Here is a 12,924-nt window from a genome sequence, read left to right as displayed (position 1 = left end):
GCTACCCAAGCAGTTGTCAGAACATTACAAAATACTGTTACTCTGCAGAAACCAGCAGTAGTCACACATAACACACAGGTTACTTATTATTCTGCAACATAAGCAGTAGTCAGGAACACATTACTACAGAAATGCTTTTGTCATAACAAATTCATAAATGCCCATATCAGGAACATTAGAAAACATATGGCAAGTCATAAAAAACATATTACCGCAGAATTCCCATAAAAGGAACATTAGCAAATATACAGGTCATCATACCAAAAACAGGTTAGCATAACAGTCCCAGCATGCCCATAAAAGGAGCATTAGAAAACACATGGCCTGTCACACAGACACATTATCAGATATGCCAAACAATGTCCGGACTGCCCCTAAAAAAGGAAACATTAGGCAAGCTCATGGCAGTAGCTTACAGCAACACAATATCCTGACTGCACATAAAGTCATAGACACATTGAACATAATGCCCAAATCCCTGTAAAACACTTTACCAGCATGTCAAGGCATTAGCATGAATGCACCCTCACCAATGCACGGGTCATAATAAACGTAGTTATACCATGGGCTGTAACTTCAGCCCCATAAGTGAAACAAAGGAGCTCCTTTGCTTCTATAATCATTCACACGCGACTTTGGTGATTGTCACGGTAATGACCCCGGGGGCCGCTAACCTCAGAACTGTGGTGCCGAAAAGGGGGTGGCAGCTCTCCACACCAAGGGAGAGAAATAAATCGCCCTGCAGCCGTCCGCATACATGCAGCATGACTGCTCTCTGCCCCTCCCAGCGAGGACACACAGATTTCCCTCGTCGGTGGGGCAACCTTGCAGGTTCCCCGCGTGGCCACTGACACCCCCGGGCTGTCCTGCCCAATCGGCAGGTGAACTTACTTTCTCCCTGGGTCGCTACGGTTATCCCCTTTGTGCCAAGCAGTTCCTGCTGGTACCCTGGGGGCACGCTCCTGCGCGCTGAAGTTCCCCGGGGGCACAGATGGAAGGCGCGTGTCGCACACTGTACAGATTAGTCTACCCGCCCGAGTCGCTGCAGTGAGGCTTCCTTTGGTCACACGGGCAAAGCACTCTCCATGCGCTTTGTCCCCAATAAAAAGACAGAGCGCTGTGCGAGCTGGACCCAGGTCAAGTAGAGCACCCTAGTACACCACTCTCAAGCAGAAAGAACAAATCAATTGAAGCGCTCCTCACACGTTGAACTCCATTACAGGAGTGTTCAGGTAAAGCGATGTCCTCGCGCTAGGAATTAAGCAGATGCAGAGGGCAGGGGCCATAGCACCCAGCCCCTGGGGACACAAGGGGAGCACAGAGCAATAGGGCCCAGCAGCAGGCCAGCACAAGGGAGATGCAGGCAGGCAGTTCCTCCTAGTGACCCAGCAGGTCACAGGTCAGCACAGCAGCAGCAGCCCAAGGTGGTTCCTGGTGGGTCCCTCTAGCAGCATTCTGTGTCCAGTTCCAAGTACTTTTCTTGTGCACAAAAATGTCTCCAATTGTGGGGAAAAATCCCCTGTACTTATACTCAGTTTTGCAGTGGGTTAACAAAGAAAAGGTGAGGAGGTTCTAACAAGTTACAACTGGTTCTAGGAGAGTCCTATCTCTCTTCCAGCACAGGCTCCAAACATCAGTTGGGGGTAAATGACCCTTTTGTGTGAGGCCAGGGCACAGCCTTTACAGATGCATGTGTGCCCCTTCTCTCAGCCCAGGAAGACCATTCAAAATGCAGATGCACCTCTGTGACACCTCCACCCTCCCTGTGTACAGGCTCGCTGAAAAGTATGCACAAAACCCAACTGTCACTCTGCCCAGACGTGGATTGGAGTCAGGCTCCAAAACACCAGAGACATAAGCACAGAGAACTGCTCTCTTTCTAGAAGTGGCATTTCTGTAATGATATTAAACAATCCACCTACACCAGAAAGCAGCATTTCTCACTACCATTACAACCATACCAAACATGCCTACCCCTCATAAATCAGAAAATACCCCCTAGGCATAGGGTATGGCATGCCAATGTAATCCTATGAGAAGGCAGCGCTCACAGCAGTGAGAAACCAAATAGGCTGTTTTCACTACCAAGACAGGCCACGCAACCAGGCACATGTCGTGCCTTCCACATACATAGTACCCTGCCCATAGGGCTAGCTAGGGCCTACCTTAGGGGTGACTTACATGCAGTAAGAGGGGAGTTCTGGGCCTGGCAAGTACATTTAGATGCTAGGTCCCTATGGCAGAAAACTGTGCACGCAGGCCCTGCTCTAGCAGGCCTGAGACAGAATTGAAAGGCTACTTCAGTTGGTGGCGCAAGCAGCGCTGCAGGCCCACTAGTAGCATTTAATTTACAGGTCCTGGGTCTAGGGATACCACTGTACAAGAGACTTGCAGGTAAATTAAATGTGCCAATTAGGTGTAAGCCAATCATAACAACTTTTAGAAGGGAGAGCACCTGCACTTTAGCACTGATTAGCAGTGATAAAGTTCTCAGAGTCCTAGATCCAACATCAGATCAAAGTGTTTGTTTTACAGCCCTATACTAATGTCAGCTCTTGCATACCGGTTAATTGCTGAGTAAGAACATGCCATCATGGTGAAGGTGTTGACCAATGGAGGGCAGATCATAGGAATTTAGCCTTGAGTCAGACTAAGAACTCTTTAACAATTACAAAAGGTGCAAAAGTCAATGGTTAACCTTATCTTCAAATTAGAGAAGCACAACCTATTAATACTCCCGTAGTGTTCTCACTGCCTCCCAGTGAAAATTGAATGAAAATCATGGACTCCTGCTTAGCCCACAATGTATGCTACAAAAGGTATATGGCATATGACCTTTATAGCCCTCAATATTCTGTAATAATACTGTACATTTCACATTCTATCCACATTTCGGAGGAAACCATAAAAGGAAAGATTTTCTCTTTATGGGACTCGTGGGATACCCTTCTTGTCAACACTGGAACAGAAGATAACCATGTTTGCTTTCAAGCACTTTTTATAGTTCTTTTTGGTTCGTCTCTGCCCCTTTGATAGCCTCCTGAGCAAGGCTAGCCAGTGTAGACAGGCTGATAAAGGCCTAGTTTAGTCATCAATAAGGCAGCTACAACTCTGGCAGTGTGCCAGAGCACATACATCTGCCACAACGGCAAAAGGTAATCTGCCAGATAAAAAAGGGCAGACTTGGTCAACACCATTTCCTCCAGCTGGTTTTATTTAATTTCCAATTACATCACATCAGACTTCCTCATTGGCAGAGCCGGCAATTGCACCGCATTAGGAACAACACTTTCCCCACACTCACAATTAAGAGGCGAAATGCCGAGTAGGGTATAGGTTTCATTACTGATCTCCTCTGCATTCCGCATTAAAGGCATGACTTAGGCTTTGGAGGACGAGCCATCGATCCACGGGCGTGGGGGTGGAAAATCCTCTGAACACAACAAACACCAGTCTGCCATGGAACCTTAAGGTTCCAAGCCCTTTGCACTTTAATAATAAGACCATTTCAGCATCTGGGAAATATGATCCCTGTATGATTGTATGTTGTTTGGATAATGTCTGTTAGTCAGCTAATATTTGTTGAACATGAACAATTGCGAGACATTTCATCTTAGGTCCTGTGCTAGAGTGCTTGCACAGTTGACATGGCGTGGCACTGTTTTTAAAGGTGTTATGGTATCAGTTGTCTGAATATTTTAAACTATTTGAATTGTATAAATGTATATTCTTTCTTTTGTTGATATTTCACTTTGCGTTCCTTGTTTTGCGCTTTTATGGTAATCGTTAGTGCTGAATAAAGATATTTTGATGATGATTGATGAACAGTCTGCCTGAGTAAGACTTTCATGCCGAAGTCACGGATTTTGTCCAGAAGCGGTGGCATTCTGGATATCAGCTAGAGCTTCATCTCAAAAACTGTTTGCAGTGTCCACACTTTCTTAAAGACACATTAAAACTCCTGATCCTCCAAAGCGAGGGTACATTTTGAGTACTCATTGTAGGAGGCTGGCCTGGCTTGTAGTGGGTACCAAAGGTACTTACACCTTGTGCCAGGTCAAGTTATCCCTTATTAGTAGAATAGAGGTGTTTCTAGCAGCTTAGGCTGATAGAAGATAGCTATGGTAAAGCAGCTTAGGCTGAACTAGGAGACATGCAAAGCTCCTACTATACCACTTATATGCACAATATCATAAGAAAACACAATACACAGAGTTACTAAAAATAAAGGTACTTTATTTTTATGACAATATGCCACAAGTATCTCAGTGAGCACCCTCAGTAAGAAGGTAAGTAATATACACAAGTTATATGTACACAAATTACAAATAGGTAAGTAAAAGTCAGAAAAGTAATGTAAACAGTGTAGAGTTACAATAGGTCGCAATAGGCAAGCATAGGTATAGGGGCAACACAAACCATATACTCCAAAAGTGGAATGCGAATCACGAATGGACCCCAGACCTATGGGAGCTTGTAGAGGGTCGCTGGGACTGTAGGAAAACAGTCAGGGTATCCAAAATACCCCACCCCAAGACCCTGAAAAGTAGGAGTAAAGTACACCTACTACCCCAAGAGAGCACAATAGTCCTGGTAGGGGGATTCTGCAAGAACAACAAACACCAGCAGTGCACTGACAACGGATTTCCGGACCTGAGGACCTGCAAGGCAAGGGGACCAAGTCCAATAGTCGCTACAGTGTCCAGGGGAGCAGGAGCCCAGGAAACCCCGGATGAAAGTGCAAGGAAGCTGCCTCCGGATGGAAGAAGCTTGGAATTCTGCAAGAAAGAAGAGGACTAAGAACTTCTCCTTTGGAGTAAAGTGTCCCACATTGCGATGAAGCTTGCAGAGGTGTTCCCACGCAGAAATACCGCAAACAAGCCTTGCTAGCTGCAAGGGTTGTAGTAGAGGTTTTTGGGTGCTGCTGAGGACCAGGAAGGACCAGGATGTCGCCACTTAGAGGAGGAGACAAGGGGGCACTCAGCAACTCAGAGAGTCCTCACAGAAGCCGGCAGCACCCGCAAAAGTACCTGAACAAGCACTTGGAATATTTGTGAACTGGAGTCCACGCAGAGTTACAAAAAAGGGTCCCACGACGTCGGAGGCCAACTCAGCGGGTTGAGCACTGCAGGACGCAGTGCTGGGGACTCAGGCTAGGCTGTGCATGAAAGAAATCTTGGAAGAGTGCACAGAAGCCGGAGCAGCTGCAAATCACGCAGTACACAGGTTTGCAGTCTAGCGTGGGGAGGCAAGGACTTACCTCCACCAAACTTGGACTGAAGGGCCACTGGACTGTGGGAGTCACTTGGGTAGACATCCTGTGTTCCAGGGACCACGCTTGTCAGAATGAGAGGGGACCCAGAGGACCACTGATGTAGTCTTTTGGTGCCTGCGTTAGCAGGGGGAAGATTCTGTTGTCCCACAGGAGATTTCTTCGGAGCTTCTGGTGCAGGGTGAAGGCAGGCTACCCCTAGAGCATGCACCACCTGTAAACAGTCGAGAAAGCCGGCAGGATGAGGCGCTACAGTGTTGCTGGTAGTCGTCTTGCTACTTTGTAGCGGTTTTGCAGGCGTCCTGGAGCAGTCAGCAGTCGATCCTTGGTAGAAGTCGAAGAGGGAGATGCAGAGGAACTCTGGTAAGCTCTTGCATTCGTTATCTGAAGAATTCCCCAAAGCAGAGACCCTAAATAGCCTGAAAAGGAGGTTTGGCGACCAAGGAAGGAGGATTGGCTACCAAGAGAGGTAAGAGCCTATCAGAAGGAGTCTCTGACGTCACCTGCTGGCACTGGCCACTCAGAGCAGTCCAGTGTGCCCCCAACACCTCTGTTTCCAAGATGGCAGAGGTCTGGGACACACTGGAGGAGCTCTGGGCACCTCCCCTGGGAGGTACTGGTCAGGGGAGTGGTCACTGAACCGGTGTAGACTGGTTTATGCAAGGAGGGCACCAAATGTGCCCTTCAAAGCATTTCCAGTGGCTTGGGGAGGCTACCCCTCCCAAGCCTGTAACACCTATTTCCAAAGGGAGAGGGTGTAACACCCCTCTCCCAAAGGAAATCCTTTGTTCTGCCTTCCTGAGCTTGAGCTTCTCAAGCAACAGGAGGGCAGAAACCTGTCTGTGAGGTGGCAGCAGCTGGGTCTGCCTGGAAAACCTTGGGAGGAGTAGTTAAGTACAATCATCCTTTATACAAAATTCAACATTTAGCAAGCAGGAGCAAATAATCTATGTACAAGTAATAATAAGCGAATCACTGGCAGGAGAGACTGAGGTGGTACACACAAAAGACAAAATCAGTCTTAGTCAGCAGGAGAAAAACTTTCTGGAACTTGCATCCATTACATCATATATACCATCATGATGCAGAGGAGGCAGACATAAAGTAAAACTTTCAGTGACATTGTATTGTAGGTGCATTTATGTGGTACTTACTTTTAGGAATGGGGTCTGTAGTTGACAGTAAATGTACACCCTGTCCAAGTAGGGACCCTCACTCTAATCAGGGTAAGGGAGATACACAGCTCAGATAAGCCCTGCTCACCGCCTTGGTAGCTTGGCACAAGCAGTCGGGCTTATCTCAGAGGCAATGTGCAAAGTAATGCACAAACACACAGTAACCCAGTGAAAACACAACAAAAGGACTCAACACCAGTTCAGAAAAATAGCCAATATTTATCTAAATCAAAAAGGACTAATATGACAAAAAATCCAATATACACAGCCAAAGATATGAATTTTTAGAATAAAAAGTCTTAATCCATAGAAAACAATAGATGTGTTGTTTTAGCACACAGTACATGGGATGCGTCAAAAGAAAAGCAGCATGGGTGAGCGTGCATTGGAAAAAGCAAGTGATGCGTTGATTCCTTACTCGCAAGTAAGGCTATGTGTTGATTCTTTCTCAGCTGGGTAAGTGATGCGTCAATTCTTTCCTTGCAGGGAAGGGACGCACTGATTTCCAGACAAGCAGCCTCGGGTACGTGCAGTGATGTTGAAGATTTTGGCACCCAGGGAGGATGCTTAGAAAATACAGGTGCACTGCAAGGATGAATCCATGCTCAGTTGGCGGGACATCATTTTTACCAGCAGTGCGTCAATTTTTTCATCTGCCGCTCAGCTCCAGCGTGTGGATTTTCACTGTGGTTTTGCCAGCTTCTCCTTCCAGGGGCCCAGGGACTGGATGTGACTCCGCTTGGCAAGTCAGAGGGTCTCAGTCAAAGAGCCCAGGTGCTGACAGATGAAGTCTTTGATGTCCCTGAGGCTTCTCAACAGGAGGCAAGCCCAGTTCAAGCCCTTGGTGAATTTTCACAAGCAGGATACACAGCAAAGTCCAGTCTTTGTCTTATTTAAGGAAGAAGCATCAACTGCAGGCCAACCCAGCAAAGCACAAACAGCAAAGAGGCAGTATTCCTCCTCACAGTTCTTCAGCTCTTCTCCTCAGCAGAAGTTCTTTTTGATCCAGAAGTGTTCTAAAAATGTGAGGCCAGTAGTCCAATACTATACTCATTTCTTCCTTTGAAGCAGGCAAACATCAAAGGAAGGTCTTTCTAGTGCACAAGCCCCTGCCTCTTTCTTTCCCTGCTCCAGACACACACTAAGGGGCCGGAGACTGTATTGTGAGAAGACAGGCCCAGCCCTTTCAAGTGCAGGTGACAGGTGACAGCTTCTTCCTCCCACTCTAGCCCAGGAAGACACATCAGGCAATGAAGGACACACCTCTGCTCCCTTTGTGTCAATGTCTAGAGCTAATTCACAAATAGCCCAACTGTCATTCTGACCCAGACGTGGATTCAGCAGCCAGGCAGAGGCACAGAATGGTTAAGCAAGAAATGCCCAGTCTCTAAAAGATGAATTTTCAAACAGACAATCTAAAAAACAACTTTACCAAAAGATGTATTTTTTAATGGTGAGTTCAGAGACCCCAAACTCCATATTCCTACCTTCTCCCAATGGGATACTGCACTTAAAAGATATTTAAAGGCAATCCCCCTGTTAACCTATGGAAGAGATAGGCCTTGCAATAGTGAAAAAACAAATTTGGCAGTGTTTCAGTATTAGGACATGAAAAACACAGCTGTACATGCCCTACCTTTTAAATACACTGCACCCTGCCCATAGGGCTATCTAGGGCCTACCTTAGAGGTGACTTATATGTAGTAAAGGGGAAGGTTTGGATATCCACTTGCCAGGTCGAATTGGCAGTAGAAAACTGCACACGTACATTGCAGTGGTAGGTCTGAGACATGTTTACAGGGCTACTCGTGTGGGTGGCACAATCAGTGCTGCAGGCCCACTAGTAGCATTTGATTTACAGGCCCTGGGCACCTCTAGTGCCTTTTACTAGAGACTTACTAGTAAATCAAATATGCCAATTATTGATAAACCAATCACTAATACAATTTAGACAGAAAGCCGACGACATCATCGCCCGCACCTCCAGACCGTCATCAACTCTTCTTTTTCTTCTGCTACCTTCCCCGAATGCTGGAAACATGCCGAAGTCAATGCCCTACTAAAGAAACCTACGGCTGACCCGAGCGACCTGAAAAACTTCCGCCCCATCTCTCTTCTGCCTTTCCCAGCCAAAGTAATAGAGAAGACCGTCAACAAACAGCTGACCACCTTCCTGGAAGACAACAACCTGCTCGACCCCTCACAAACCGGATTCCGAACCAACCACAGCACTGAAACCGCCCTCATCTCAGTCACTGACGACATCAGAACCCTGATGGACAACGGTGAAACAGTCGCCCTCATTCTGCTCGACCTCTCGGCTGCCTTTGACACCGTCTGTCAGCGCACCCTAATCACCCGACTCCGCTCCACCGGAATCCAAGGCCAGGCCCTGGACTGGATCGCCTCCTTCCTCTCAAACCGTTCCCAAAGAGTTTACCTCCCTCCGTTTCGCTCAGAACCCACCGAGATCATCTGCGGCGTACCCCAAGGCTCATCACTCAGCCCGACACTCTTCAATGTCTACATGAGCCCCCTCGCCAACATCGTACGCAAGCACGACATCATCATCACCTCCTACGCCGACGACACCCAACTTATACTCTCCCTCACCAAGGACCCCGCCAGCGCCAAGACCAACCTACAAGAGGGTATGAAGGACGTCGCAGTTTGGATGAGGCTCAGCCGCCTAAAGCTGAACTCTGAAAAAATGGAAGTCCTCATCCTCGGCAACACCCCGTCCGCCTGGGACGACTCCTGGTGGCCCACGGCCCTCGGCACCGCACCGACCCCCACAGACCACGCCCGCAACCTCGGCTTCATCTTGGACCCTCTTCTCACCATGACCAAGCAAGTCAACGCCGTGTCCTCCGCCTGCTTCCTCACCCTCCGCATGCTCCGCAAGATCTTCCGCTGGATCCCCGCCGACACCAGAAAAACCGTGACCCACGCCCTCGTCACGAGCCGCCTGGACTACGGCAACACCCTCTACGCCGGGACCACAGCCAAACTCCAAAATCGCTTGCAACGCATTCAAAACGCCTCGGCCCGCCTCATTCTCGACATACCCCGCAGCAGCCACATCTCCGCACACCTGAGACACCTGCATTGGCTCCCAGTCAGCAAAAGGATCACCTTCCGACTTCTCACCCACGCACACAAAGCCCTCCACGACAAGGGACCGGAATACCTCAACAGACGCCTCAGCTTCTACGTCCCCACCCGCCTCCTCCGCTCCTCTGGCCTCGCACTCGCTGCTGTCCCTCGCATCCGCCGCTCCACGGCGGGTGGGAGATCTTTCTCCTTCCTGGCGGTCAAGACCTGGAACTCCCTCCCCACCAGCCTCAGGACCACCCAGGACCACTCCGCTTTCCGGAGACTCCTAAAGACCTGGCTGTTCGAGCAGCGATAACCCCCCTTTTCCCCTAGCGCCTTGAGACCCGCACGGGTGAGTAGTGCGCTTTATAAATGTTAATGATTTGATTTGAAAGCACATGCACTATAGCACTGGTTAGCAGTGGTAAAGTGCCTAGAGTCCTAAAAGCAACAAAAACATGTCAAAAGAAACAGGAGGAAGGAGGCAAAAAATTTGGGGATGACCATGCAAAAGAAGGCCAGGTCCAACATTGACTACTCCTGACAAGGCATTGAAGTGCTTTATGATGAGGAGAGAGTATAGGAGGCTGGACTGGCTTGTAGTGAGTACCAAGGGGTACTTGCACCTTGTACCAGGCCCAGTTATCCCTTATTAGTGTATAGTGTGTCTAGCAGCTTAGGCTGATAGATAATGGTAGCTTAGCAGAGCAGCTTAGGCTGAACTAGGAGACGAGTGAAGCTCCTACAGTACCACTAGTGTCATATGCACAATATCATAAGAAAACACAATACACAGATATACTAAAAATAAAGGTACTTTATTTTTATGACAATATGCCAAAAGTATCTCAGTGAGTACCCTCAGTATGAGGATAGCAAATATACACAAGATATATGTACACAATACCAAAAATATGCAGTATAGTATTAGAAAACAGTGCAAACAATGTATAGTTACAATAGGATGCAATGGGGACACATAAGGATAGGGGCAACACAAACCATATACTCCAAAAGTGGAATGCGAACCACGAATGGACCCCAAACCTATGTGACCTTGTAGAGGGTCGCTGGGACTGTAAGAAAACAGTGAGGGTTAGAAAAATAGCCCACCCCAAGACCCTGAAAAGTGAGTGCAAAGTGCACTAAAGTTCCCCAAAGGACATAGAAGTCGTGATAGGGGAATTCTGCAGGAAAGACACAAATCAGCAATGCAACAACGATGGATTTCCAAACAAGGGTACCTGTGGAACAAGGGGACCAAGTCCAAAAGTCACAAGCAAGTCAGAGATGGGCAGATGCCCAGGAAATGCCAGCTGTGGGTGCAAAGAAGCTGCTACTGAAGAAAGACCGCCAACAAGCCTTGCTAGCTGCAAATCGTGCAGTTAAGGTTTTTGGATGCTGCTGTGGCCCAGGAGGGACCAGGATGTCGCCAATTGCGTCTGAGGACAGAGGGGGCATAGAGCAAGACAAGGAGCCCTCTCAGAAGCAGGCAGCACCTGCAGAAGTGCCGGAACAGGCACTACGAAGTGGAGTGAAACGGTGCTCACCCGAAGTTGCACAAAGGAGTCCCACGCCGCCGGAGGACAACTTAGGAGGTCGTGCAATGCAGGTTAGGGTGCCGTGGACCCAGGCTGCACAAACGATTTCCGCTGGAAGTGCACGGAGGCCGGAGTAGCTGCAAAAGTTGCGGTTCCCAGCAATGCAGTCTGGCGTGGGGAGGTAAGGACTTACCTCCACCAAACGTGGACTGAAGAGTCACTGGACTGTGGGAGTCACTTGGACAGAATTGCTGGATTCAAGGGACCTCGCTCGTCATGCTGAGAGGAGACCCAGGGTACCGGTGATGCAGTTCTTTGGTGCCTGCGGTTGCAGGGGGACGATTCCGTCGACCCACTGGAGATTTCTTTGGAGCTTCTAGTGCAGAGAGGGGGCAGACTACCCCCACAGCATGCACCACCAGGAAAGCAGTCTAGAAGGCGGCAGGATCAGCGTTACAGAGTTGCAGTAGTCGTCTTCGCTACTTTGTTGCAGTTTTGCAGGCTTCCAGCACGGTCAGCAGTCGATTCCTTGGCAGAAGGTGAAGAGAGAGATGCAGAGGAACTCGGATGAGCTCTTGCATTCATTATCTAAGGAAATCCCCAAAGCAGAGACCCTAAATAGCCAGAAAAGAGGGTTTGGCTACTTAGGAGAGAAGATAGGCTAGCAACACCTGAAGGAGCCTATCAGAAGGAGTCTCTGACGTCACCTGATGGCACTGGCCACTCAGAGCAGTCCAGTGTGCCAGCAGCACCTCTGTTTCTAAGATGGCAGAGGACTGGAGCACACTGGAGGAGCTCTGGGCACCTCCCAGAGGAGGTGCAGGTCAGGGGAGTGGTCACTCCCCTTCCCTTTGTCCAGTTTCGCGCCAGAGCAGGGCTGAGGGGTCCCTGAACCGGTGTAGACTGGCTTATGCAGAAATGGGCACCATGTGTGCCCATGAAAGCATTTCCAGAGGCTGGGGGAGGCTACTCCTCCCCTGCCTTCACACCATTTTCCAAAGGGAGAGGGTGTAACACCCTCTCTCAGAGGAAGTCCTTTGTTCTGCCATCCTGGGCCAAGCCTGGCTGGACCCCAGGAGGGCAGAAACCTGTCTGAGGGGTTGGCAGCAGCAGCAGCTGCAGTGAAACCCCGGGAAAGGCAGTTTGGCAGTGCCAGGGTCTGTGCTAGAGACCCGTGGGATCATGGGATTGCACCGACAATGCCAGGATGGCATAGAGGGGGCAATTCCATGATCTTAGACATGTTACATGGCCATATTCGGAGTTACCATTGTGAAGCTACACATAGGTAGTGACCTATATGTAGTGCACGCGTGTAATGGTGTCCCCGCACTCACAAAGTCCGGGGAATTGGCCCTGAACAATGTGGGGGCACCTTGGCTAGTGCCAGGGTGCCCACACACTAAGTAACTTAGCACCCAACCTTTACCAGGTAAAGGTTAGACATATAGGTGACTTATAAGTTGCTTAAGTGCAGTGTAAAATGGCTGTGAAATAACGTGGACGTTATTTCACTCAGGCTGCAGTGGCAGGCCTATGTAAGAATTGTCAGAGCTCCCTATGGGTGGCAAAAGAAATGCTGCAGCCCATAGGGATCTCCTGGAACCCCAATACCCTGGGTACCTCAGTACCATATACTAGGGAATTATAAGGGTGTTCCAGTAAGCCAATGTAAATTGGTAAAATTGGTCACTAGCCTGTTAGTGACAATTTGAAAGAAATGAGAGAGCATAACCACTGAGGTTCTGATTAGCAGAGTCTCAGTGAGATAGTTAGTCATAACACAGGTAACACTTTCAGGCACACTTATGAGCACTGGGGCCCTGGCTGGCGGGGTCCC

At 48.8% G+C, this 12,924-nt stretch overlaps 1 protein-coding gene across 1 annotated transcript in view; it reads right to left on the bottom strand.

The window, feature by feature from the left end:
- LOC138246886 (uncharacterized) overlaps window positions 1-12,924 on the bottom strand; it is a 727,672-nt gene that overhangs the window by 618,371 nt on the left and 96,377 nt on the right. The gene's annotated exons all lie outside the window — the stretch shown is intronic.

The sequence above is a fragment of the Pleurodeles waltl genome, chromosome 7 (assembly GCF_031143425.1).
Source record: "Pleurodeles waltl isolate 20211129_DDA chromosome 7, aPleWal1.hap1.20221129, whole genome shotgun sequence".
NCBI lineage: Eukaryota > Metazoa > Chordata > Amphibia > Caudata > Salamandridae > Pleurodeles > Pleurodeles waltl.
This window is presented reverse-complemented; position numbering and strand designations above follow the sequence as displayed.